Source organism: Lagenorhynchus albirostris, chromosome 5 (genome assembly GCF_949774975.1).
Source record: "Lagenorhynchus albirostris chromosome 5, mLagAlb1.1, whole genome shotgun sequence".
NCBI classification, from domain to species: domain Eukaryota; kingdom Metazoa; phylum Chordata; class Mammalia; order Artiodactyla; family Delphinidae; genus Lagenorhynchus; species Lagenorhynchus albirostris.
In genome coordinates, this window is record NC_083099.1 from 75,000,641 (window position 1) to 75,027,141 (window position 26,501).

At 40.5% G+C, this 26,501-nt stretch overlaps 1 protein-coding gene across 6 annotated transcripts in view; it reads left to right on the forward strand.

Annotated features, from left to right (window-relative positions):
• ZNF148 (zinc finger protein 148) overlaps positions 1-26,501 on the forward strand; it is a 155,472-nt gene that overhangs the window by 21,390 nt on the left and 107,581 nt on the right. For 2 of the 6 annotated variants that reach the window (XM_060149297.1, XM_060149303.1), the window contains exon 1: positions 8,212-8,369. The exons of 1 other annotated variant lie outside the window; for it this stretch is intronic. The gene's annotated coding sequence lies outside the window, so the exon portion shown is untranslated. Of the gene's footprint in view, positions 1-8,211; positions 8,370-9,190; positions 9,245-23,125; positions 23,215-26,501 lie in introns of those variants that run through there. 3 more of the 6 variants (XM_060149300.1, XM_060149304.1, XM_060149301.1) reach the window with 3 other exon arrangements.

Below are 26,501 nucleotides of genomic sequence, written 5' to 3' on the forward strand. Positions count from 1 at the left end.
AGAGGTCAGGGGAACACACATGCAGACTCAGATGATATGGGCCCTGAGGCTAATTGGGCTATCACTTTAATGGTGACCTTGAAACTTATTTTCTTACAAACAAAACTATACCCCAAGTCAGCTGATTTCTGAGCTGTCCCCTTCCCCCTTTTTTCATAAGGGAAGAAGATAGCTTATGTAGCTATATAATCTTCTTTGGGAAAGCGTAAAATGGTTGTGTTTATGAAATATCAATTAGCAAATGAAAAGGTAAAACAGCCTGTTCCCACAAGAAAATTATCCACTTTATCACTGATGCTATCATTTCTGTCTGCTACCCCTGCCATAGATCACTTTCACCTAATTTTCAACTTGTATTTTTCTCTGCAGCCTTACTTGTTCACATTTTGTTCATGGTGTATGGATGATTATTCTGCCATCATTTCAAGATGCGTGTGTGGGTGTGTGTGTGTGCGTGTCCGTGTGTGTGTGTGTGTGTGTGTGTGTGTGTGTGTGTGTTGGAAAGAATTTGCTTCGAAGCTTACACATTTTTTAATTACCAGGAGATAAATGCCTCTCTAAATGTGAAAGACCTGCATCATGTTTGACATTTGTATAGAATTTCCCATGTAAGTTTTTAGATGTACGAACAAGGTGGAAAGTATGGTTTCGGTATCGGAATGATATGTGTGTTCCATCAGTGAGGGAACCCAAAGCACTTTCTGGCTACCTCTATGTTATCACAGCATATTATGCTGAAATTATCTCACTTTTTATCGCTCTCCTCTATTAGTCTAAGAGCTTCACCTGAGCTTAGACCACATCCTAGCCTTCTTTGAATCCCAGCAGTTGTGCTCTTATGTAGCTGCATAATCTTCAGGAAAATGTAAAATTGCCTTTATGAAAAATCACTTTGAGAATGAAAAGGGAACACAGCCTCCCCCATCGCTCCGTTCTCATGTTCTTGTGCATCTTGACCTTTCTCCCATGTCTCCCCCTGAATCCCTCCAAACCATAGTTATCTCACAGCTGATGAACTTTAGTGCAACCCAGGATCTCTTTTATCTCTTTTGCTGAGCCTTGCAAGTGGGCTTTTAATAAATGTTTACCCTGCACATTGGCATGTAGGAAGACGGTCATTTTGGGGGAAACTCCTTCATTGTGTTGATCTCCACAGCTGTTTAGCAACAGGGTAGTTTTAAGATTCTCCGGTAAGCCTGGAATTCTGACATGCTTTTAAAATTTAAATTATAAAAAATAGTAAAAACGAGAAAAAAAAATCATCTCCACATTATATCGCACTATCTGGCAATAAGCTAATGTATGAAATCTTTGAAAGGTCGAGAATGATAAAAATTTCCATTTGCCATTCTTTCTATTTTAAGGAAACTCACAGTTTTAATACATATAACAGTAGTTAACTTGTCTTCATTCTGCTTAAACTTTGGGAAAGAAGAGGTAGAAACTTGATTTGCTGGTATTTGCTGAGTAGAAAATAGCAAGCGTCTTTACAATAGATCAATTTTATCAGCCTTATAAATAAAATTATTCAGGTAAAGATTATTCTTAGAAATAAATTCTCTGAATAATATTACATATCTTTTTCTGCAGCTTAGTTGCTTTTTTTTTTTCTGGCTCTATCATATACCTTCTTTATTCCCCATGCTAAACATTCTCCAAGATATTTTTCCACTTAAATCATTTTTCTGTACTTGAATAATTTCTATCTTGTCCCTTCCCTCAATCTACTTGTAGGAACTGATTTTTTGCCCCTATTGAATTTTATTTTTAGGAAATTTGGTTCAGCACCATCTATAAATGCTTTTTAATAGTAAGAATAACAACAACAATAATATCTATAACACATAGAACATTTAACTATGTGCCAGATATTATTCTAAATAATTTACATGTATTAACATTTAATATTCTTAACAACTCTAAGAGGAAGTTACTATTATTAGTCTCATTTCCTAGATGGGGTACTTGACAGCACAGAGAAGTTAAGTAACTAAGGTTGCAAAGCTAGTAAGTGGTAGAGATAGGATTCAAACCCAGAAGGATTTAGTTTAACCACAAGGCTAACCTTTAGGTCCTGATAAGGTTTTATCCTCATAATGTTGCTTCATTTTATTTTTTCCTTTCCCACTGATATCATTCTGGCCCAAGACGTTATTTTCATCCATCACCGTGTTCTTGCACCTCTTGACTTTCACTCATGATTTCCCTGGGATCCCTCCAAACAATAGTTATCTCACAGCTAATGAACTTTAGTGCAACCCAGTACCTTCCTCAGGCTCCTGAGAGGTGGAGGGCTGCTTGTCTCCCTAAACTCAAGAATTATTGTGTAAACTTAATATCCAAAGTAGGAGTGAATAGGTCATTCATTAGCTTTAGCTTTATTACACAGCTTAATTTAAGTATAATTAATACCAAGAACTGCACATATTATGTGTACAGTTTGATGAGTTTGGACATATGCAAACCCCAGTGATACTATCACCACTGTTAAGGCAAGAGACATCCAGACTTTCCTTTTGTGTACGTTTCTCTCTCTCTCTCTCTCTCTCTCTCTGGTAAGAACATTTAACATGAGATTTGTCAGGAAAACAAATTTTGAAGTGCACAATACCATATTGTCAACTACAGGCACTATGTTGTATAGCAGATATCTAGAACTTATCTATCTTGCATAACTGAAACCTTATACCCATTAAATAGCAATACCCCATTTCCCCTGCCCCCCACCCCTCCAGCCTCTAGTAACCACTATTGTATTCTCTGCTTCTATGGGTTTGACTATATTGGATACCTCATACAAGTAGAATCATGCAGTGTTTGTCTTTCTCTCTTGGGCTTACTTCACTTAGCACGATGTCCTCCAGGTTCATCCATGTTGTTACAAATGGCAAGATTTCCTTCCTTTTAAAGGCTGAATAAGGACTTCTCTGGTGGCACAGTGGTTAAGAATCTGCCTGCCAATGCAGGGGACACGGGTTTGAGCCCTGGTCTGGGAAGATCCCACATGCCGTGGAGCAACTAAGACTGTGCACCACAACTACTGAGCCTGCGCTCTAGAGCCTGCGAGCCACAACTACTGAGCCCATGTGCCACAACTACTGGAGCCCATGTGCCTAGAGCCTGTGTTCCACAACAAGAGAGGTCACTGCAACGAGAAGCCTGCACACCGCAACAAATAGTAGCCCTGCTCTCTGCAACTAGAGAAAAGACCACGTGCAGCAACAAAGACCCAATGCAGCCAAAAATAATAGTAATAATAATAAAATAAATTTATAAAAAAAATAAAGGCTCAATAAGATTCCATTGTATGGTAAAGAAGATGTGGCACATATATACAATGGAATATTACTCAGCCATAAAAAGGAACAAAATTGAGTTATTTGTAATGAGGTGAATGGACCTAGAGTCTGTCATACAGAGTGAAGTAAGTCAAAAGAGAAAAGCAAATACCATATGCTAATGCACATATATGGAAACTAAAAAAATGGTACTGGTGAACCTAGTGGCAGGGCAGGAATAAAGATGTAGATGTAGAGAATGGACTTGAGGACACGGGAGTGGGAGGGAAGGGGAAGCTGGGATGAAGTGAGAGAGTAGCATGGACATATATACACTATCAAATGTAAAATGGATGGGTAGTGGGAAGCTGCTGCATAGCACGGGGAGATCAGCTCAGTGTTTTGAGATGACCTAGAGGGGTGGGATAGGGAGGTTGGGAGGGAGGCTCCAGAGGGAGGAGATATGGGGATATATGTATACATATAGCTGATTCACTTTGTTGTACAGCAGAAACTAACACAACATTGTAAAGCAATTATAATCCAATAAAGATTGAAAAAAAAGAAAGATTCTATTGTATGTATATACCACATATTCTTTATCTGTTCATCTGTTGATGGATGCCTGAGTTGTGTCCACATTTTGGTCATTAGTTTTAGAATATATCAGTGATCTGGAAGTGCCCTTCAGATCTGAAGCAGAAACTGAGGGAGAGGTATCCTACGAAAAGATGGCCCACAGGAACAGAAAAAGCCATGTTTCTCTGGGTGGAGTGGGAATGACAAGATATAGTGGATCAGGCTCCTGTGGACCTATCTCTGACAAGTCTATGAATTTAGAGCTTTGCAAAAAAGCCAAGTTTCTCCTTAAGGTAGAGGCAGCCTTGACAAATGGCTCATGCTGCAGGCAACCACATGGGAAGATAATATAGTACTTCCCCATCCTCCTGAGCCTGAAAAGTCCAGGAAGCTTGGAAGATGGTTAATACAGGAGGTTCTGAAGACCTGGTGAAGTCTTTGGGGATGAGAGATTGGAAGTACATTCCTCTCCTAAAGAAGCCAGAGGGCCAAGACTGAAGAGAACTCATTCCAGAGCCAGAGGAGAGGAAAGAAGTCCTGGAAATCCCACCAGTTGGAGCAGGGGTGCCAGCCTTCCACAGGTTAGGCCTAATCAGATAAGATAGACTGGTGGCTGTAGGCTGAATCTGACCCACAGACATGTTTTGTCTAACATGCTTTCCTGTTTTACAGAAATTTAAATGTTACTTGTCAACATTAATATTAGGGAGAGCTCACCCCAAAGTTCAGATTCCTGATTTCTCTTGATTTCCTGTTCTTCACATTCTCACTTGGAAATGAGTAATGTCTACGCCCTTTAGACTGGCTTGAGCAGCCTGGCTCTTTACTGTCCCTTTCACTGTCAGTTATCTTTATATCTGACCTGCTTCACCCATTTATGTTACCTGCTTGGCTTGTTAGGCATTTAAGTTTGCCACCTGTGCACTGCATCCTGAGCAGCTTATGTGTACCACTTCCCAAAAGAAATTTCTACACCTGCTTAACAGATGTTTCCTGGAGCCGTCTCAAAAAGGGTGTCAAAAAAAGACATAAGCTATATGTACTTAATATTTCAAGAAACTTTATAACTTGAGTTGTAAAGTTATAGCTTGTAAAGCAAGAGTTGTGTTTCTCTGCAGTGATATGTAATGAAATCCTTCAACAAAAGGGGCCTGTGAGCTTGTTTAAAAACACACATGGAAAGTAGGAGTTAGAGAGATAGCATGCATCCTATGCAGGAACCAGCTATGGGGAGAGAGAACCTCTTTTTAAAAGGGAGAGAACCACAATGAGATACCACTACATTATTAAAATAGCTAACATAAAAAAGAGTGATAATACCAAGTGCTGGTGAGGATGGGGAGAAACTGGATCTCTCATACATTGTTGGTGGGAATGTAAAGTGATATAGCCACTCTGGAAAAGTTTGTCAGTTTCTTCAGAAATTAAATATGCACTTACCATATGACCCGTCAATCATAATCTTAGGTATCTATTCCAGAGAAATGAAAATTTAAGTTCACACAAAAACCTGTACACCAATTTTCATAGCAGTTTTATTTGTAATAGTAAAAAGATTGGAAACAACCCATATGTACCTCACCTGGGGAATGGATGAACAAACCTTGGTACATCCATACAATGGAATACTGCTCAGCAATCAAAAGGAATGAATGTTTGATACCTGTCACAACAGGGATGGGACTCAAGGGCATTATGTTTAGGTAAAAACATCGAAAGTTTACATGCTCTATGATTCCATTTATATAACATTCTTGAAATGACGAAACTACAGAAATGAAAAACAGATTAGTGCTTACTATGGGGCAAGGATAGAGTAGGGGGGTTAGAAGCGGAGGTAGATTTGTGAATACAAAAAGGTAGGTGGCATGAGGGAGTTTTTTTGTGATGATGGAACAGTTTCATATCCCGGTTGTAGTGGTTACACAAATGATACCTGGAATAAAATTTCACGTGCACACACACACACAAGTGTTTTTAAAAAAATGGTAAAAACTAAGTTCTGTAGTCTAGTTAACGATAATGTATCATTGTCAATTTCCTGGTTTTGATATCTTACTAAAACTTTATAAGATATTGCCATGGGGGGAAACTGGATGAAGGGTAAATGGGATGCTGTACTATTTTTGCAATTTCTTGTGAATCTTTATTTCAAAATAAAAATTAAATAAAAAAAAATAAAGGAAAGGAAAGTAGGCTGAATGCCTAGGACTGGTGTTGGGGAGGTGAGCAAGAGGAGCATGAAGGAGGCAAACTGGGCCTCAGAAATAGTTCCAGAAGTTTAACCTACCAAAGGCTTAAACTTGCTCCCAGTCATCACTTCTGCTGTCACTACCTCTTTAATGTTCTTTATTCTGACCATGTTAAGACAGTTGTTCCTCTGTTGTTTCTTAGTTATGGTGCTGAGCAGAGAACTAGATCTATTCCTGATGATAAACCAATCAACCTCAGCCCACTGGGTGTAATCTCCAGGACTTCAACGCGTTTCAGTTATTAGTTTTCCTATTACCTAATATTCAGAGTCTGCCTCTTTGCTGTCAGAGGTGTTTTTCTTTTTTTTTAACATCTGAATTTGATGCCATTGCAGATGCTAGAAGTTGCCAGAAGGCTGTCCTCCAGATAACTGTCCCTTGCTCTCGCTTGTATCAATGTTTTGTTGCAATTAGCATTCAGAATATGCACTGTCTTTTTTTTTTTTTTTGCGGTACACGGGCCTCTCACTTGTTGTGGCCTCTCCCATTGCGGACGGAGCACAGGCTCCGGACGCGCAGGCTCAGCGGCCATGGCTCACGGGCCCAGCCGCTCCGCGGCATGTGGGATCTTCCCGGACCGGGGCACGAACCCGTGTCCCCTGCATCGGCAGGCGGACTCTCAACCACTGCGCCACCAGGGAAGCCCCTGCACTGTCATCTTATTAAAATTTATATTTTTTAATGGAGAAAGCACATGGAGAGGTGATTGTGGAGCTGTAGTTTACCCTTGCTCTTCTTGGTTACCCGTGGCTAAATTAAGCTGAACCTCTGGGCTTCTGTTTCTAAACAGGCATCACAATTTACTAAGGTTAATGCCTGGGGGAACATTAACCTTGCAGACACTAACCTAATTCAGTGCCATCACAAGTGCATAATGCAGGAATTTGGAGTTTTGCCAAAAAGCACAATTCAAATGAAGTTTCAGTTGGCAAGGGGTGGAAAGGTGGGTGTGGATAAGGGAAGAACTCCAGAAATGGTTATATAGATATTTTAATGCCTTTCCTTTCCCTCGCCTCTCAGAGGTTATGTTTAAGTATTGCAGAGAGATGCTAAATAAATCTTCAGACTATTATGAAGAAATCTTAATGAAGGTGTTCATCCCATGGTACGTTTCTGATGCTCATAATCACTCAACATTCACTGAGCATCTATGTTACATGGCTGACCTTGTGCTAGGGTGCGGACACAAAGATGAGTAATTGTAAGCCATCGCAGTATGCATAAGCACCTCAGGGCGCCCAATAAATGTTAGTTGAATGAAGGCACCATTAAGGAGGTCACGGTTTGGCTAAGGTCACTTAAAGGGCCTCCAAGTGTTGAGACATTAATTGTTCAATTCCAGTTCCACATAGACCATAACCATGTCTTTTGCCATACAGACCGAGAAGGTTTGGGCCCCAGGTGAAGTGAGGGGGAAATACCATGTAAGATCTTGCGCAACAGGGTCCAGGGCCGGATTTCTTGATCTTTCTCTATGCTCACACCCTGCATATGGTTGCAGACACTTAACCGGGCTTGCTAGTTTCAAGAGCGCTGTGTTGCCGCTTCCGGAAAAGGTAGCATTTGGGGTGGTGGTGGTCAACGACTGGAGGTCGCAGGGGAGAGGACTGGGGAAGAGAGGAGAAACGAAAAAGCCAAAAGATTCTGAAAGATAACCTTTCATTTAGGTTCCCGCCCCTTCCTTTGCCCCGAGCCTGAAATGCACCCGGCCACCGAGTCCTCCACTTTTCAGAGCGATAAGCACTGATTAAAGCTGAAGGCGGACCCCCGTCTCATAGACATTTCCTCAGTTCTGGTCTTTTTCAAATTGCTTTCCTCCCAGGCCCAGCCCGAAGGGACCCCGCGGTTCAGGGCCAGCTTCCCCGGCCACACTGGGCTGTTGACACGCAGGCGCCGGAATCGAAGCCACGCTGGGTCTTCCCAGCCTGGTCGCCGTCCCATGGAGAGTCGGCGCCGCCGAGCGCTTCCCCTTGTGCGGGGCTTCCCACAATGCACCGCGGCGGCAGTGGCGGCGACCGCGGCGGCGCTCTAGCCGCGGCATGTCTGCGTCTCTACTGCTCTGGGAGGAGGAAGAGAAGGAGGAAGAGGAGGAGGAGGAGGGGGAGGAAGAGGAGAAAGGCGCAGGGGTGGGAGCTGTTGCCGAAGCTGCCACAGCAAAAGTTCTCCCCCCTCCCCCCTTCCCCTCCTCTCAAGGCCCCTAGAAAGGTTGAAGCTGCCGCCGCCTGCAGTCGGTGACCGCGCGACTCGGCAGCCGCCCGCGGTAAAGCGCTCGGCCTGGCAGGCCCGGGCCCGGGGGAGGGAGGGGGAGGGGGAGGGGGCGGCGGGCGGGGGGAGCGCGCGGCGGTAACGGCCTGACCCGGGGGGAGCGGGCCGTGGCGAGGCCGAGGGTGGCCAGGGGACCGGCCGAGGCCGAGGGAAACGCAGGAGCTGGCTGGGGGACGGGAGGAAGCAGGGCGCGGATGGTGGGTTGGGGGGTTGAGAAAGGATAATGACGGGGGTGGCTGAAGCGAGAAGGCGGCTTCCGAGGCCTGAGGGGGGTGTCAGAGGTAGGGAAGGAGGTGGGATGGTTGCACAGGGTGGCCAGAGGGTGCTGGGTGTGGGTGTGAAAAGCTTAGGAAGACACCAGGTCTCTGATCACCGTGCCTGGTGCAGTGCTTTATGCACCGCAGGCCTCAGTCACTGTTGCTGCCTGAATGTGTTCTTTGGGAGAAGGGAAGGGCAGGGGTTGGAGAAAAGAGAATCCTTGCAGGAAACGTAGTGGGAGCGTGCACTAGGAGAGAGGCCGGAGGGAAAGATGCCGGGTAGGTGGAGGAATGCAGGGGGTGGCTGTGGAGGAGTCTTGAGGATTCTGGGGGGGTGTTCATTGTGCAGATACATTAGGTATTTCGTTGTGGAAAGAACTGAAGCGTTTCTAAGGAAAGAAAAGAAGGGATATAAGGAGTTTCCCTGAATAGAAAGGGTAGGTTTGAAGCAAGAGGGAGTGCTAAATACTGGAGAATATGAAGAGAATGCATGATAGAATAGACAGATGTAGCAGAATTAATAAGTGTTGGCCCAAGGACTAAAGAGTTATTCCAGATGGGCCAGGATGGCCTAGTTCCGAACCTGTTTGGGCTCTTCTGTAGATGACATTCGGTAAGTGCGGGTACCGGCAGTGGTTGGGGTCACTGATAATTAGACCTTAGGCTGTCGTTTGGTCTGAGACATTTTAGACCTGCACGAGTGAATATGAGAATCTCTAAAGCAGACCTTAAGAAAATGCCTGGCCTACAGGGATTCTCTAGGCTATGGAGTTTAGATTTTAGCAATTTTGAAATATTATCACTTACCAGAGGCTGGGTGAACTCTATGCTGGCAGATGCTGGAATGGAAATTACTTGACTTGGCGGTTTTCTTCACTGCCCAGCTTATCTGGTCCAAGAGAACTGTTGCCATATCATGCAGCTTGGGTTGCAGTACACAGGGTTATAATTAATGGTGGGGAGAATCCATGCTTGGTGGCCCTTCTTTGGAGACTCGATTTGTAGCTCAGGTTAGTCTGACTGGATTGGTTCCATAACCCTGGGGCTGGTGGGAGATCTTTTGCCATTCGCTATTCCTGAATGGATACTCTCACTGAGGCATGGTGGTATTGAAGAAAATACATCAGCCTACAAAGTGTGGGCCTGCAGAATGGAGGATTAGGATATCTGTTTTGGTCTTAAGTTGCAAGGAGGTCAGGACTGGTTGTTTTGAGATCTAGGAGAACCTGAAGAGACTGGATGATTCTAGAGCCAGGTTGGAGGGAGTACTAGCATTTCCCTATCAGGAAATGTACCCAGGCTGTTGGATTTGCTGAGCTCACACCAGACTGGATTTTGAAGAGGGAACTCTGGGCTAGAACCATACCCTTAAAATGTATCTGAAAATTAGTCACCTTTTATATTATTAAGAAAGACTACATACACATTACGTTGTTATGTTAATTATTTAAACTGAAGAGAGGGTAGTGTGAAAAACCCTTTTATGGATATAGAGGGTGGAGGGATTAAAGGCGAAGACAGAAATTTGGGGGAGGGATGGGAAAATTCAATCATTCATTCTTTCAGCAAATAACTCTAAAGGAGAATAATTTAGCATTTGAGTAGATAGGGGCTTTTATTAAAATTTTTCTTATAGAAATAATCCAGGATTATTTTTAAAAGATTTGGAAAACTTTCCATGTCAGTACATTTGGAGTTATTCGTTCTTTTTAAGGGCTTCAATATATTCCATAGTAGCATGTACCCATTTTTATTGTCATCATAGTATGAAGAGGTCTGTTTTCCTCCCCCTCTTTGGCACTGTATATTATCAGTTCTTTTAATTTTTGTAAGTTTAATGGATTTAAATAAAGTATATCATTTTTCTCTCCTTTAAATTATATGAAATGATACATGTACATAATCTAAAAAATTGTCCTGAGGGAGCTTATAATGAAAAGCAATAACCCCTGTCTCACCTGTCCATTGCAGTCCCACTTTCCAGAGACTACTTTTAATCATTAATTTTTATAATTCTTATCATGCTTTTCTCTAGGTCTCCAAGTAATATGCATGTACTCTTATTTCTCGATTGATCAAAATGATGTTAAAAGAGGAGTCAAGAGACTTCTTACTATGAGTGGAAAGGATTTGTGTCACTGTCATTATACCTTTTCTCCTATTCAAACTTTGATAGTTACTATTTTAGCTTTTTAATTTGATGTCTTTATATCTTTAATATTCTTAAAGAAAAACATTTAAAATTAGACTGGAAAAACTGGGTGATATGATTAAGGGAAGTTTGATGGATGGACCTTTAGGAAAGACTAGGTTGTAGGAAATAGCATCTTTGCAGCGTAAGTGTTGCTGGTTAGAGATGAGGAGAAGTTGCTTGGCAGTGATAGTTGTTCATCTTGGAAGTAGTTACCAGGTCAACTGTGCAGAATTCTTTGATAGTCCTCAGGAGAGTTTTAGTGTGGGGAGTCTGGGAATGGATTAAAATGATCCTTGATTGTTCTTTCCAGGCTTCTGTGGCAATTCTTATGTTAAGGAAGGAATGGATTGGTATGAATATGTGTTTCTTCTTTGGGGAGGAGAGAGGGAGGGATGGGGAAATTTGATAAGAGGGAGAGAAGGATGAGGGACAGGGTATGATGGAGATGGTGATAATTTTGTGGGAGGCTGAAGAAAAGGTAAAGAATTCTGAGAACATTTGGATATGGTTGACTGTGAAGGAGATTTTTACAGTGGTGAGACAGATTTGTGGCAGTCTTTAAGGAAATTAACATGTTTAAGTCACTAATAAGTTGGGGATACGGTGGAAAAGAGCATGCTGCTCATGTATTATGATAGATTCATAAAATATTGGTTTTTGAAATTTGGTATGAGGTACAACGTCCCTGAGTCAGGGTGACAGATATTGGGAGTATAGAAAGAAAGATATTGCTCCTCTTTTCAAGAGTCTTGTTTAAGTAACCCCACCTCTTGAGAATCTTCCTTACTTTGAATAAGAACAGCATTCACATGTTGATTATACAGTGCTAAATCTTATATTAGTTTATGAGAATTATTTCTCTTTGTTTTACAAAGGTAGCTAGATTGTAACCTGCTCTAGAGCTGAGACTTTCCTTAATCTCTGGGGAAACTCACAACAGCTTGTTTTTTTTTTTCAATTAATTAATTAATTAATTTTTGGCTCTGTTGGGTCTTTGTTGCTGCGTGTGGGCTTTCTGTAGTTGTGGCGAGTGGGGGCTACTCTTCCTTGTGGTGCTCAGCCTCTCTCATTGTGATGGCTCCTCTTGTTGCGGAGCGTGGGCTCTAGGCTCATGGGCTTCAGTAGTTGTGGCACATGGGCTCAGTAGTTGTGGCGCATGGGCTTAGTTGCTCCGTGGCATGTGGTATCTTCCTGGACCAGAGATTGAACCCGTGTCCCCTGCATTGGCAGGCAGATTCTTAACCACTGCGCCACCGGGGAAGTCCCAGCTTGATTCTTAAGTGCTTAGTAAGTACTTGTTGAATGCTTGATAGAAAGTAGTGTTCACCATTACTGATGGTGGTGGGACTGTGTGAAATTGCTGAGCACTATGGAGGTATTGCAGACAAAATTGTGTGTGTGTGTGTGTGTGTGTGTGTGTGTGTGTGTGTGTATGTGAGATAGTGAAGGACAAAGGGATATCTGACTGGGGAAGGCCTTTAGATATAAGGGAAGGCAGAATGGATTAGAATGGAACTGGAACTATCCTGCAGAAACACCTAATGGGTGGGACCAAAGGTTCTCTTCTAATCTGAGGCTAGTTTAATCTGAGTAAATCTGGTCTGGAGCTGGGGGCTGGTTTAATTTGGATTTTCTTACCTTAGGCCTAAATGACTCTTTAGAGATCTTTAGCTGTTTTAAGAATCTGTCTGATTTAATTTGTTTTTAGAATAATAAAAAAATGTTAGATGAAGTTTCTTCCCTCAAGGATCTTGTGGTATTTTTATTCTTTTAGGGAAGACATTTGTGAAGTAATTCTATAACAGTGTAAGATTTCAGAAAATTGATTTTTTTCTTTTTTCCCACAGTTCCCTGGCTCTCCCACAGTCTGCGTTTTCCCCACAATTCTCCATTCTTTCCTAAAATTCCCTGTCCCTTCCACTATTCTTTTTCCTCCCAGAATCTGCATCTCTTACAATTCCGCATGTATCCCAAAATTCCCTTTCTTGCCACTCTTATCACAATTACCCCTTCTTTCACAAAATTACCCCTTCTTTTACAAAATTACCCATTCTTTCTCCAAATTCCCTATTATATTCCAGTTCTTTCCCTCCCACAATTGTTTCTCTCCCACATTCCTCCCATCTCTCCCACAATCCTCCATTCTCCCACAATCCTCCATTCTCTCCCACAATCCTCAGTTCTTTCAGAAAATTGATTTTTTAAAACAAGTATCAAAAGTATACAGTACCTCCAAATGAGGATTTTTGTATTTTGGTAGTCACTTTCAGTACTAGTATTCAAAACATTTTTCGAACACCTTTTCTGATTTATCGTCTAGCACATTATATACAGTTTACTTATATATTGAGTACCTATTGTGTGCTCTTGAGGGGAGGGAGTCTATAAAGGTGAGTAAAACATGGTCCCTATTCTCTAGGAGTTCATAATCCCTCTAGGATGGCACAGTTACAAGTAATGCAAGGCATAGTGTTATTCTGAATGGTCTCATTGGTGACAAATCTTTTTAGTTTGAAAGATTTGATTTTTAGAAATGTTGAAGATCTGTCAGTATCAAGTAACATGAATAAAGAATAGTTTTGGTTTAAATTTAGTTAGTCACAGAAATGGGGACGATTTTTTAAAAAAAATTTATTTATTTATTTTTGGCTGCATTGGGTCTTCCTTGCTACGTGCAGGCTTTCTCTAGTTGTGGCGAGCGGGGGCTGCTCTTTGTCGCGGTGCACAGGCTTCTCACTGCAGTGGCTTCTCTTATTGCAGAGTACGGGCTCTAGGTGCGCGGGCTTCAGTAGTTGTGGCTCACAGGCTCTAGAGTGCAGGCTCAGTAGTTGTGGCACACGGGCTCTAGAGCACAGGCTCAGTAGTTGTGGCACACAGGCTCTAGAGCGCAGGCTCAGTAGTTGTGGCGTGCGGGCTTAGTTGCTCCGCGGCATGTGGGATCTTCCCGGACCAGGGCTTGAACCCATGTCCTCTGCATTGGCAGGCGGATTCTCAACCACTGTGCCACCAGGGAAGCCCAGGATTATTTTCTTGATTGACTTATTAACTAACTTTGGAAAGTACTCCCAAAGAGGAATTTGGAAATATTTTGAACAGTGGCAATAGCTTCACATGTAGTTAGTTAGGCACTAGATGAATTTTGGTTAAATGCATCAGATGGTTGGATAGATGGAGTGAATAAATAAGTGGTAGCCTCCCAAGGTAACTATTTTAAAGAGGACCACACTGATTTTAATATGTAAATAAATTCTGGCTCTGTTAACAGTTCATTACTGTGAACAAGGTAGTTTATGATTAAGTTCCCACATGAGTTTTATAGACGGTAAGTGCTATAGGAGTTCAGAGAATGGAGAAATGAGTATTGGCTAAGGTTTGGGGAAAGGATTTAAGTGTACCGTACTTTAGCTGGATATTTGAAAGGATTTCTTAGGGATCTCAGGAGAGGAGCTAAATTGCTCCAAATTTCTCTTGCAGCCCTAGAATGAACCTAGAGTCTGGATCTATTTTTGTCTGAAGGCTTTCTGCCTATTTCATTTTAGCTACTCCTACTGGTTGGTTCCTTTTCAAATTCACCTTTGCTGGGTAGATTTTGAGCCCCCTGAAACAACTGGTGGCGGGGAGCAGCTCTATTTCCATCTATGTCTAGTATAACTTGTAGTTTTTCCTTTTTTGAGCCTGTACCCCACAAATGACTTGGTCTCTGTGAGTGAAGAGTATGAGTCAACTCGGCTCTGTTTCCTGCATGCTTTTCTCAAAGTTGCTTTCTGAATTACAGGATAGAATAGACAAGAGAATTGAGGACATGTGTCCAGTAGACACATGCTTGTTGAATAAATAAATGAATGAATGAGAAAGTGTCTGAGGTAATTTATCTAAATTATCTATATGTTTTGTTTGTTTCAGTTTATTTATTCATAACCTGCCTTTTTCTACAAAGGGTTTAATGGGGCTGACAAAAATATGTATACCATAAATGAATTGAAATAACTGAAGTCTAGTTGAAGAGAAAATGAAAGAAATATCTGTTTAAAGAGTATAAGACCTATCATTATGGATGTTAGAGAACTAAGAATAAAGTGGAAGATAAGCATTGGAGAAGGAAAGGTGTTATTTGATGGAATGTATGTTTCTGAAAGAAGAAAAAGGTTATTGATATATGACAGGTTATGGTTAGAGGAAAGCAAGGGAAGATTGAAGGTAGAGGATTATTGGAAATGGCTAATTTTGGGAGGAAGATGGTAAGACTGTTTGAAGGATGAGAGTTTCAGAAGTTTGGAATGTAGTGGAAATTATTTATGATTTTGATTTATAACTGAGGTTTCAGAAAATAATAGGATGAGTTTTTTTAGTCAACAGGTAATGCACATTTGTTATATGCACAAGCACTGTTAGATGCAATCAGAGATACATCCTTTGGGATTTATATTCTAATAGAGGGGCTGGACTTGGGCACAAATAACTACACTATGATCACAAATGTATTATGAGAAAAATAATGTTACTTAAGTTAAAAGGTGGGAAAAAACATTTGATTAGGGGAAAACCTGGGACTGCATTTAGTAGCATGGAAGTGGCATTTTAGCTAGTCTTTGAAGGGATGGACAGGATTCTGACTGGCAGAAATTATTAGAAAGCATTCCAACCCCAAGGGATTAGCAAAAGCAAAAGCATGGAGGCGAGAAGCCAACGAGATGTGAGGAATAGTGAGTTGGTTTTAATTTTTTTTTTTTTGGTTTTAATTTTTTTACTATGATCCACAGTAAGGAAAACATGTCATATCTTGACCTAACGTAGGCATGTATGAATGTTTGTGTATATGTATAAAACAAAAGGTTTCAATAACAATAACTGTCCTTACCATGTTGGATGCACTCTATGTTTTCTATTATTCTGTTTGGCTAAAAAGAAAAAAAGAAAAGATGGCTGTCACTCATTAAACTGATTTCACGATGAACTAAATAATTGATCATAACCTGTAGTTTGGAACACAGTTCATGATATAAGATAGGAAGGTTCAGTTGGGGTTGGGTTGAAAATGGATGGCCTTGAAAGCTAAGCTGAGTAGTTTGTATTTGATGTGACATAGTGTTGTGCTTGGTAAGCAAACAAGCTGGGTTTTAGTTTTGTCCCTTCTATTTACCTCCACTATGATTATGGAGAGAATTACTTCCTTCCTGAGCCTCAGTTTTCTCATCAGGAAATTGATAATCATTATACCTTCTGGCAAGGGTTGCTGTGAGGATTAAAATATGTTAGTCTAGGATTTAAAGCGCGCGTAGAGCTACTGAACTTTTTTTGAGTAGAGAATTGAATCAAGGACTGTATATTAGATACCTTAATCTGACGATAGCTATACCATACAGGATAGATTGCGGGCAGTGTGGTGGTAGAGTATTTGCAGGTGAGAAGCCCAGTTAGGAGGCTACAGGAGAAACTAAGAAGGGCTTGAATTAGTTTGATAGCAGGAGGATTAGAAATGAGGGGGTGGGATGTGACTAGACGGAGAGAGGAGGGGAAGATGACTAGAAAATTGGGGAAAGAGTCAAAAGGCAGCAACTGAAATTGGGTTACATCTTTGGGTAGTTTGGTAGGGTAGATTAGAATAGATAGTTACAGTTTCTTGCATGTAGTGGGTCCTCAGTTTGCTGAATGATTAAATATGTAGGGTGAGGAATGCATTGTGAGTGAAGACAGAGATAGGTTTGAGAAGGAGGGTTTAGATTGGAGGTTGCTTTTGATGGTCTGCCAGGATTTATTAATTCAGGAAATATTTTTGTATACTTACTGTGTGCAAGGTTCTGTGGTAGGCAGTGTGAAGGATACACATTTATATATGACATAAACATGTTCATATTCTTCAGGAGCTTATCCAGGGACAAAAATATGTACACATATGTCTATGACAGAAGTACTATGGCAGGTTCAACTTTGTGGACGAATTGGTACGTAGCTTAGAGCTTAAAGGATAAATAGGATTATAGTAGGCATGATGAGGGTTGGCATTCCAAGGGGAAGGAGTGATATGAGTGACAATGAGAAAAATCCTGGATATGCTGAGGGATTGGTGGTCTACATTAGCTGTAATTTAGGGTTCATGTTGATGAATGGAGGAGAAAATAAAGCTGTAAAGTAGACATCTAAAAATCCAGACCAAACTGGTTTTTAAAAATTTGTTGAGAAATAACTTATATAGAATGCTCTCCAAGGGGGGAAAGTGGAGCGGGTGGGGTGGTGGTGGTGGTGGTATGAATTGGGAGATTGGGATTGACATATATACACTAATATGTATAAAATAGATAACTAATAAGAACCTGCTGTATAAAAAAATAATAATAAAAATTCAAAAAAAAAGAATGCTCAAATCTTAAGAGTACAGGTTAATTTTTTCTTTTAGGTTTACATTGATGTAATCACCACCCAGTTCAATACAAAGAACATTCCCAACATCCCAGAAGGTTTCCTCATGTGTCCCCTCCAAGATGATCTCTCCTTCAAACAAAAGTAACTACTGTTCTGACCTCTATCACACAGAGTAGTTTTGTACGTTTTTGAATTTCATATTAGTGGAATCATACTTCTGTGTCTGGTTTCCTGTGCTCACCATATGTCTGTGAAATTCACCCATGATATGTGCAGCAGTAGTTCATTCTTTTTCATTGCTCTGTGGGGTTCATTATGTGAATATACCACAGTGTATTTATCCATTTCATGATTGTTGGAAAATTGAGTAGTTTCTACTTTTTGGAAATATAAAGTTTTAACTTGACTCAGTATGTAGTGGAGAGCCACTGATGATTTCTGAGTGCGTTTAAGAATACTAATCTGGTGACCTGTTTTGTTTTTTTCTCTGTTTTTTGCAATGAGGAGAACCTAGTAACTAGAAGACTATGACAGAAGTGTGAAGTGTTGAGAATCTAAGTTGGGATAGTGGTAGTGGGAATAAAAGGAAAGGGATTGATGTAAGAAATAGTTCAAAGAAAGAATTGAAGGATTTGATGGCAAATGGGTTTTTGGGAAACAGTGAAGAAAAAGAGAAAAAGAAAAGTTAAGGGAAACTCCAGGACATTTAGTTTGGATGACTGTGAGAATGGTGGTGCCGTTAAAAGAAATTATTGGATCCATTAGCAGAACCATTTTGGTGGGGAAGAATGGCTACTTTGGTTTTAAGACACATTGCCCAGTATGGGAGGCACCAGTGGAAGTATCTAAGGAGAGTTATCTAGCTAGAGTTAAAAATATTGGCTTCGGCTGAGGAAAGAGTTCCAGTGGAGATTTGGGAATGTGTACATAGAGTCGGTAATTGAAGCTACTAATTCTGGGTTTGGTAGGGCGCTGATGGCCGTAAAATTATCTGGATTAATGATTGAGGTGTTAATTGAAGCAATAATTGAAGAATTTAGTGTAAAAGCAATAATTATATATTCTAATTTCTCAGGAATAAATTAGATTGTAGCAGAAGGCGATGGTTTAAAAATTATTTTGGGGAGCTCGGGGGGGAAGATATCCAGATGAGGATAGAAAATGTAGAAACAGGGTAAGGGATGAAACCCTGAGGGGGAGAGAATTGGAGATAGCTCCAGGACAGAACTTGGGAAAAATACCCACTCTTTGCGCTAAGAAAAGGACTAGAAATCACTGGAGAGAGAAGAAGCAACTACAGAGACCAGAGTAGAATCATGTGTTACAGTGATGTAAATCAAAGGAGGTGGTTCAAGTGTCATTGCCAAAGAGAGGATAAGAACTTGGGTGGTGGGTCATAGGATTTGGTCATGGAATTGTTTTTTGGTCTTCAAGAGAGCAATTTGGAGACCAGAGTGCATAGGGTTAAAGGGCTAAGTGGGTTGGGAGAATATGGAAGCATCGGCTATAGGAACTGTATTAAATTTATTTTAGGAAGGAGGAACAACTCTTTTTCTGAAACTGAAGGCAAGAAGTAACAGATGGATGAAAAGATACAGCATTTTAGAAGCTATAAAGAAGATTTGATTACAGGTGGAGAAGTTGTGATCTGAGGGAATTTTATGGAAGAGATCGAGTATTTGATGAGATTAAGATATGATATGAAACTGATTTGGATTAGTCAATGAGATGGAGAGTTGTATTTAGAATAAGTCAGTTGTAGAAGATTTCATAGGTTTCTGGTGGCGCTTAACACCTAGTGTGTAGGTGGCGAAAAAACAGATGGTGAAGGTTGTCTCTCTTTGGGGAGATGCATGGTGAATGTAAATGGGACGTCATGATATTCTGGAGAGGGCAGTATTAAAATGGCTGATGGACAGATTTAAACTGTGTAGGGAGATAAATGAAGCCAGAAGGAGGTGAAGAGCAGATGTAGACCTAGAAAATAAAGTAGTTGTGGTTAAAAAAAAAAAAGATCTCTGAAGTTACAATCCTAGTGGTACAGCACTTCCAATTGATGATCTGTTTTCAGTATATATGTGTGGGTGGCTGAAGTGCAGATGAAGGTTTTAGGAGTTTAGGAAGGTCAACGTGCAGTTCTTCAACACCTCAGTCACTGAGGATAATGGCTGAATATGGGACAAAGTAGAATTGAAGTCTTTGGGGAAAGAAGGTGGGAAGGATTCTGGAACCTGGTAGGTGTTGCAGGTGGAATGGTTTGAGTAATGTGAACTGCAAAGAGATTTTTTAGTGATAGAAGAGCAGCGGGAGTGGCCTTGTGGAACAAGAAGAAGCAGTTGGTGCTTTTATCAAGCTGAAGGAGTAGGAGAATGGATAGCTAAGTCCTGAGAAGCAGATTGTTCAGGAAAAGCCAAGCTTGAGATAAAATGAGGAGGTATCCAGACAAGAGATGATAGTGATCTGAATTGTTGTTGTGGCATGGTGATGGAGATAAAAAGATGGATTTGTTACATTCACCAGTTCTTTAAATTTTTTATAAATAAATTATACTTGCAAAATCATTTCCATTCATGTGTAGTATACCGAGATAAATTCAACTGAGAGATATTCGTGGATTAGAAATGAGACAGTGAAAGAAAAAAAATGGTGAGGTGGAGGTGTACTAATACGAAAGGCAAAAGACACGGGGTAGTTTGTTGACATAGAACATGGATAAGCTGATAGGAGCTAGTAAATGGATAGAAATGAATGAGGAGGTTGGAGTTGCCCTGAATAGGAATAAGAGTAAGCCGAAGAGGACAGTGAGTAGCTTGTAACAGAGAAAATATGGAGAAAACATAATGCTACCTAGGAAACAATGCCAGGACCCTATTCCATCTCTGTGCATGTAAGGACAATCCTTGCTATCCTTGATGTTATTATAAAGGTGATAGTATGTCATGCATAACTTTTAAAAAAAATAACATGAATGATAGAAACATTGAGATCTTTGATCTCTACTTGAGTGCCTCAAAAGCACATCAAACTTTGTTTGCAAAAATTGTGTGGTGATAATTTGTATATGTAAAGAGGTTCAGGTAAAAAGTGGAAAGAATGGGGTGGATGGTAAAAGGAGGTGTCCTAAGGGATCTAAAATGGCTTCTATAGTTTTTTTCTTTTTTTTTTTTTTTGGCTATGACTTTTATCTCATATATTTCTTAGTGTTCTTAGGAGGGTGGCCTGCTCTGGTTTTTCATTTCATTTATTATCTGTATAGCTATGCGGTTCTAAATATTCTTTCTTATTTCTAGTTATTTATTATTTATTGAACATTTCTAAAGGAGCTGTCATGCCAATTCCAAAACCAAAATATGGCTAAAAATTAAACATTGCTTCTTTTTTTATTTTGTTTTATTTTATTCTTTTTAATTAATTTATTTATTTTTGGCTGTGTTGGGTCTTTGTCGCTGCGTGCGGGCTTTCTCTAGTTGTGCCGAGCAGGGGCTACTCTTCGTTGTGGTACGCAGGCGTCTCACTGCAGTGGCTTCTCTTGTTGCAGAGCACAGGCTCTAGAGTGCAGGCTCAGTAGTTGTGGTGCACAGGCTTAGTTGCTCCATGGCATGTGGGATCTTACCAGACCAGGGCTCGAACCTGTGTCCCCTGCGTTGGCAGGCGGATTCTTAACCACTGTGTCACCAGGAAAGTCCCTGTTTTGTTTTAAATCTTCAGCATTATCACCTCAGGGCTTGAAACCTTCATCATCTTCCATTGGTGGTGTTTAAGACCTAAACCAGGCCTCTTATCCATTGGCTTGTGTCTCTGCTATCAAACTTTTGCTTGTCCAGTTACATAGTAGCATTGATTTTTGTCAGACTTTGTCTTCTGGCAACTTTTCCCTTGTACTATCAAAGACTTGACTCTCAAGTACTTACCTAACTGCTTTTAGAGATTCTCCATTAGTGCCTCGCTGTGGTCCCAGCAACTGGCATTTTAAACCATTAAGGGAAAAATACTGTATGCTTCAAATCCTTAGTATTTGCATTATATTCTTCACATGATAAATGAACTCTTTCGACCTCTGAGCAAATAATACTTTATGACCCTCCCTGTTCAGATCAGGGTTTTTGATGTTCTTTCACGTTTCTGAGAGAGAGCTTATTTAGTGGCAGTGAGAAAAATACGACAAAGCACAAAATATATAGTATTGGTTTTCCATCCTATTGCAGCTTTGCTTCAGAATTAGTTCCAAAATCTAGCCCTGGGTCATTCATCTTTTTTTTTTCTCTTCTTTTATTTCTACATTTAGTCAATCACCAAATTTAATAATGAAGGACCTATGGAGACCACCCAGAGCTTTGAAGGCCTGAGACAGCCCAGGGATGTCGCTTTATTCAGTTCACAACTTTGCTGTAATCTGCCAATAGTCTAGAATTGTTTCTGGGACCTGCCTTAGACATAGCTAGGCCTTGGTGAGTGGGAGATATTCTGAATATTTGAGTGGATTGTGTGGGTTAGACTAATGATGGATATCTTAAGGAAAGTGTGAGGAATGATTATTGTGGAAGTGGAGACAGTATGTTTTAAAATGATACATTAATTTAACATAGATAAATGACTTCACAAGACGGGGGATGGATGCCTGAAAATCTTGGTTGGTGTGAAGGAGTTTACCTTGTAAATTTGAGAGGAGCCAATGTATAAGGGATTAGAATGAAATACACACTTGATGTTTTGCAGGGTCCCCTATATACTTGTCAACACATACATATACACCTGCATGTGTAGATACATATAATGGTAGAGATAATGTGTTAATCTGATTAGGTTCTGTAATTAGAGTCTTTGGGGAAATGTATGGTAGTCTTGTTACGAGTGATTCAAATGAATTGGTAGAGAATATTTGGAAAGATCATTAAGTTATTGGGGTATGTTTAGGAAATAGATTTTTCAGTGACTTTGGTGCCTCTGGAATAGGTTCACAAAATTTGAGGGCAATTTGGAGCAAATTTGTGTGTTAAGTTGGAGAGTGTTAGCTTTGAGGGAATGTAGGAACAAACAAAAAATGCAGTATTTGAGAAAGTTATTTATGAATTGATTTGGTAGATGCTGGTAAAATGATAGAAGTTACTTGTGGAGAGGTTTTGTATAAAGTGGGAGGTGTAATGGAAGGGATTTACGAGAAAGCTTGTTACTATTAGAAAAGTAAATTTCAAAGGGGTAAAATTGGTAAGACGGTTTAGGGAAGATTATTCTTTTGGGAAAATGTGGCTCATAGGTTGAAAACAGGAAGGCAAGAGAAAACTAAAATGAGTAAACTAAGGTGTAGAAAAGTAAGAGGAAGAGGAAGGATTAAAGAAGAGGTTACTGAAAGAGATTTCTTATTGTAAGGAGTGTTCTGTTGGATACTACTTTTGATAGTGGTTCGGTAAGGAAAGGGCCTTACATGTCCCACGGTACGTAGGGAGGAATTCTACCAAGGATAATTAAGTGTAATAGTTTTATTTCCTGAGAAACCCGGCAAGTAGGGAGCCCTCCGGTTGGGAGCCCAGGCCCTCCCGGGCGGGATTTTGCCGGCGCTCGGCTCGGCGGCGGGCGGAGCTGAGTGGGTGGTGGGCCCAGAGCAGCCGCAGCTGCCTGCGAGCGCGGCCGAGCAGAGCCAAGCCGGGCGGGGTCGGTCCGGTGGGCCGCGGGCCTCGGGAATCCGTGCACCCACGGGCCCTCGGGGGGCGCTCCAGCAAGTGAGCAGGCCCCGCGCGGCGCGATGGGGGCCGGGAGGAGGGGCTTCCATGAGCGCCCGAGCAAACCTCCGCACGCGGCTCGCACGGCTTCCTTTTGTTGTGTGTACGTGTGTGTGTGCGCGCGCGTGCGTGCGTGAGTGCGCCTGTGTGCAGGGAGGCAGCGGAGGAGCGCCGAGAAGCTGGGGTTTTTCCTGCCGGGGTGGCTGGCGCGCCCGGGCCACGGCGGGCGGTGGGGCCTTCCAGACACCCGTCTTCCGGGTCGGGGCCCGCGGCGCGGTCGGGGCCGCTTCCCCCAGCGAGATGGCAAACTTTGTGAGTGGCTTCTCGGCGGCTAACAAGTGTCTGCCTGACGGCAGGAGCCGACGGACGTTAATTGACACCCTCCTTTCCGACCTAACCCTGTTTTTTTCAAATCTTATATTGGACTGTATTGTGTTTACAGTTTTATGGTGTGCGAAAAGGTCAGACGGGTAACTTGGGTCTACTAGACAGTTTTTTTACTTGGTATCAAGAGAAGAAAATGTACGCTTGTATCCGTATATTGGCGCTACTAAAACCTGCATGTTTAGTGGTAAGAACAGTCCTAAGGCCTTTCCAGAATTAGTCTGTAAGGGCAAACTTTGGCTCTCCAGACTTTGTGAAGCACTGATTACAGTGCCAGGAAAGAGCTACTTGTGTAGTAGACTAAAAACTAGATAGTTAGGAAATGCAAAAGTTAAAGCCCTTCCCAAGAGCTTGAATTAAAAACAGCTTTTTTTGTTATACATAATTATGATTTGTGTAGTTTGCATATAGAGTTTTACACAATTGGGCATGGCGTGATTAAAAACAGCGTTTCTTATTAATTTTATGAAGGGCAGTTGGTAAAGGCACCACACAGTTTTGAAATTTCAAGTATGTTAAATGTTGCTATAAATAAAATCCTATTCAGATTTTTAGATTTAAGAAATCTAAAAATATGTTTGCAGTTGTCCTTTGGGTGCAGAAGGAAGTCCTGGGTTTCTCGGTGCTTGTTTCTGGGCAGATTTTCAGTATTGTCAGCGTGAAATGGGTGTAGAACCTTAACCTGAGTGAATAATTTGCTTGAGATTACCAGTCTGTTTGCAGCTGGGAATAGACTCTGGGTCTCTTATTCCCAGTCGGGTGACCTATCCAAGAATAGACTAAGGAAACTGGGTATTTGTCTGTTTGGTGGAAAATATGGCTGAGTTGATTTTATAGTGAGTATTAGAAGAGTCAGAAAGTGAATGTGTGAACGTTTAATCTCTGTTGTAGCATTTAGATGTATGTAGTTTCTCCACACTGAATGTCTTTGGCCTTTATTTAAATACATAAAGGACTTGAGGATATTCCTCAGTGTTACTTTTCATGGCATTTTGTAGCACATTTACATTTGATTAAAACAGATAGATGCTTATTGTATTTAACTGTGGGGGGATGTGTTTTTCGTGTGGGTATTTTCAGTGTTTGAAGAATACACTGAAATACAAGTTAGTTGGTAACTTGAGAATGTTTAGCCTCCTCACAAAAGCTAGGGAGAGGAGGAATTATGTTAATTTCAGATTAAAAAACCTTTGGCCCTCTTTATTGAAGATGTTTACAGAGGTACAGATGGAATACCTGTGAATTTTCTCCTCTGCTTTATATACTGCTATTTTCATTATTATCACGACATTAGCTACAATTTGTTCATTCCTAGCCTTTCTTATGCCTTTCCTCCTATGTCACAAAAACATTTTCTCTTCTTCCTCCTTCCCGTCTCCAAAGAACTCTGGAAATTTTCAATCTAATACAGTGATTCTCCACGAGAGGTGGTTTTGGCAATGTCTGGAGACGTATTTGGTTGTCACGCTGGGGGGATTCTATTGGTATCTAGTGTGTAGATGCTAAACATCCTACAATGTGCATGGTAACCCCCACAACAAAGAATCATCCAGTGCAAAGAGTTAGTAGTGTTGATGTTGAGAAGCCCCGATTTAATTGTGGAGAATAATATTCTGCCTATGAAAGTTATTTGTAATGTAATTGGCATCTCTGTATCACATCGGTTATAAATCTTTTCTCAGAGTTGTCATTAGAATGATCATGGGTAAAAGGTTAGGAAGTATATTTTAGAGCATCAGTACATAGGATTTTGGAGCTGGAAGATTAACAAGTATAACTCTTTCCTGGCGGTCCAGTGGTTAGGACTCCGTGCTTTCACTGCCGGGGGAGCGGGTTCGATCCCTGGTTGGGGAACTAGTATCCGGCAAGCGGTGTGGCCAAAACCAAAAACAACAACAACAACAAAACACAAGTATAACTCTTTCAGTATGTAGATAAGGAAACCAGAGTTTTAGAGAGATTGTGACTTACCCCGAGATCCTACAGATAACGTGGAGTTCCGGTTTTGTTATTTCTATTATAATTTAATTTTAATTTACTTAATTAAAATTAATTTTAATTATTACTGAGGGAAATGGTATTTTACCATTTTTGCTTGATAAATTTAAATAATCAAGCTAAAATTTTAAAAATTGCATCATGGGAATCTCAGTATCCACTAAATTATTGTTGCTTTTTTCAGATTCGCACATTGTTGAATTCTTTAGCATGGTTTTGTAACCATTATAACCTTTTCAGCATCTGCTTTTGTAAAAAAAAGTTTGAAAAATTAAAAAAGACCACATACAATTTAAAAACAAAACAATTGGAAGTTAATTATGATACCGTAGGCAACATGCAAATGCAAACCCAACTGGAATTGTTAAAATGTCTTAGGGTGTCTTGAACTTAAGACATCTGTTCTGTTTTGTGAAGATCACTATAATGGTCCGTTATTGTGCTGATTGTAAATCTATTCCATCAAGATCCTTTTGGTTAATTTTAGAAAAAGATATTCGAACTTTCAGGTGACATGTAATTGGGTGAAATATAAATTGGGTATTTAGATTTAAATTGGGTATTTCAAATTAAGTGCTGTATTGTTAGAACTATCAGTGGAGTTTTTAAGTTTAAAATTTTTTTCTGTGGTGCTACTTTTTAAAAATGAGAAAAACAAGTAGGACAAAAGACTATATGAGCAAAGATTTCTTCAAAAATTGTTTTATATAAGAAATTTATTTTATAGAAAAAATTTTAAATGTGTATTAGCAAAAAGAGTAAAATCACTAACTGGAAGAAGCTGCTGTTAATATTTTGATATACAACATGTTATATTTCTGTTAACCTTTTAATATGAAAAATTTAAAAAGGTGAAAAATACAATAGTATTATGAACCTCTATATACCAGTGACCTAGCCTCAACAGTTAGCAGTTAACGGACAGTCTTGTTTCATCTGCATCTCTGCCGTCTATTTCCCATCTCACATAATTAAAAAAACAGCAACAACTTTATTTTGAAATAATTATAGACACAAAGGAAGTTGCAAAAATAGTAGAGTCCTGTGTATACTTTACCCAGCTTCCCCCCAATAGTGACATCTTCTAAAGCTCTAATAAGACATCAAAATTAGGAAATTGACATTAGTACACTACTGTTATCTGAATTGCCAAACTTAATCAGTTCTCACCATTTTTTAATCCTAATTCATTTGTGTGTTTATAGTTCTGTGTGATT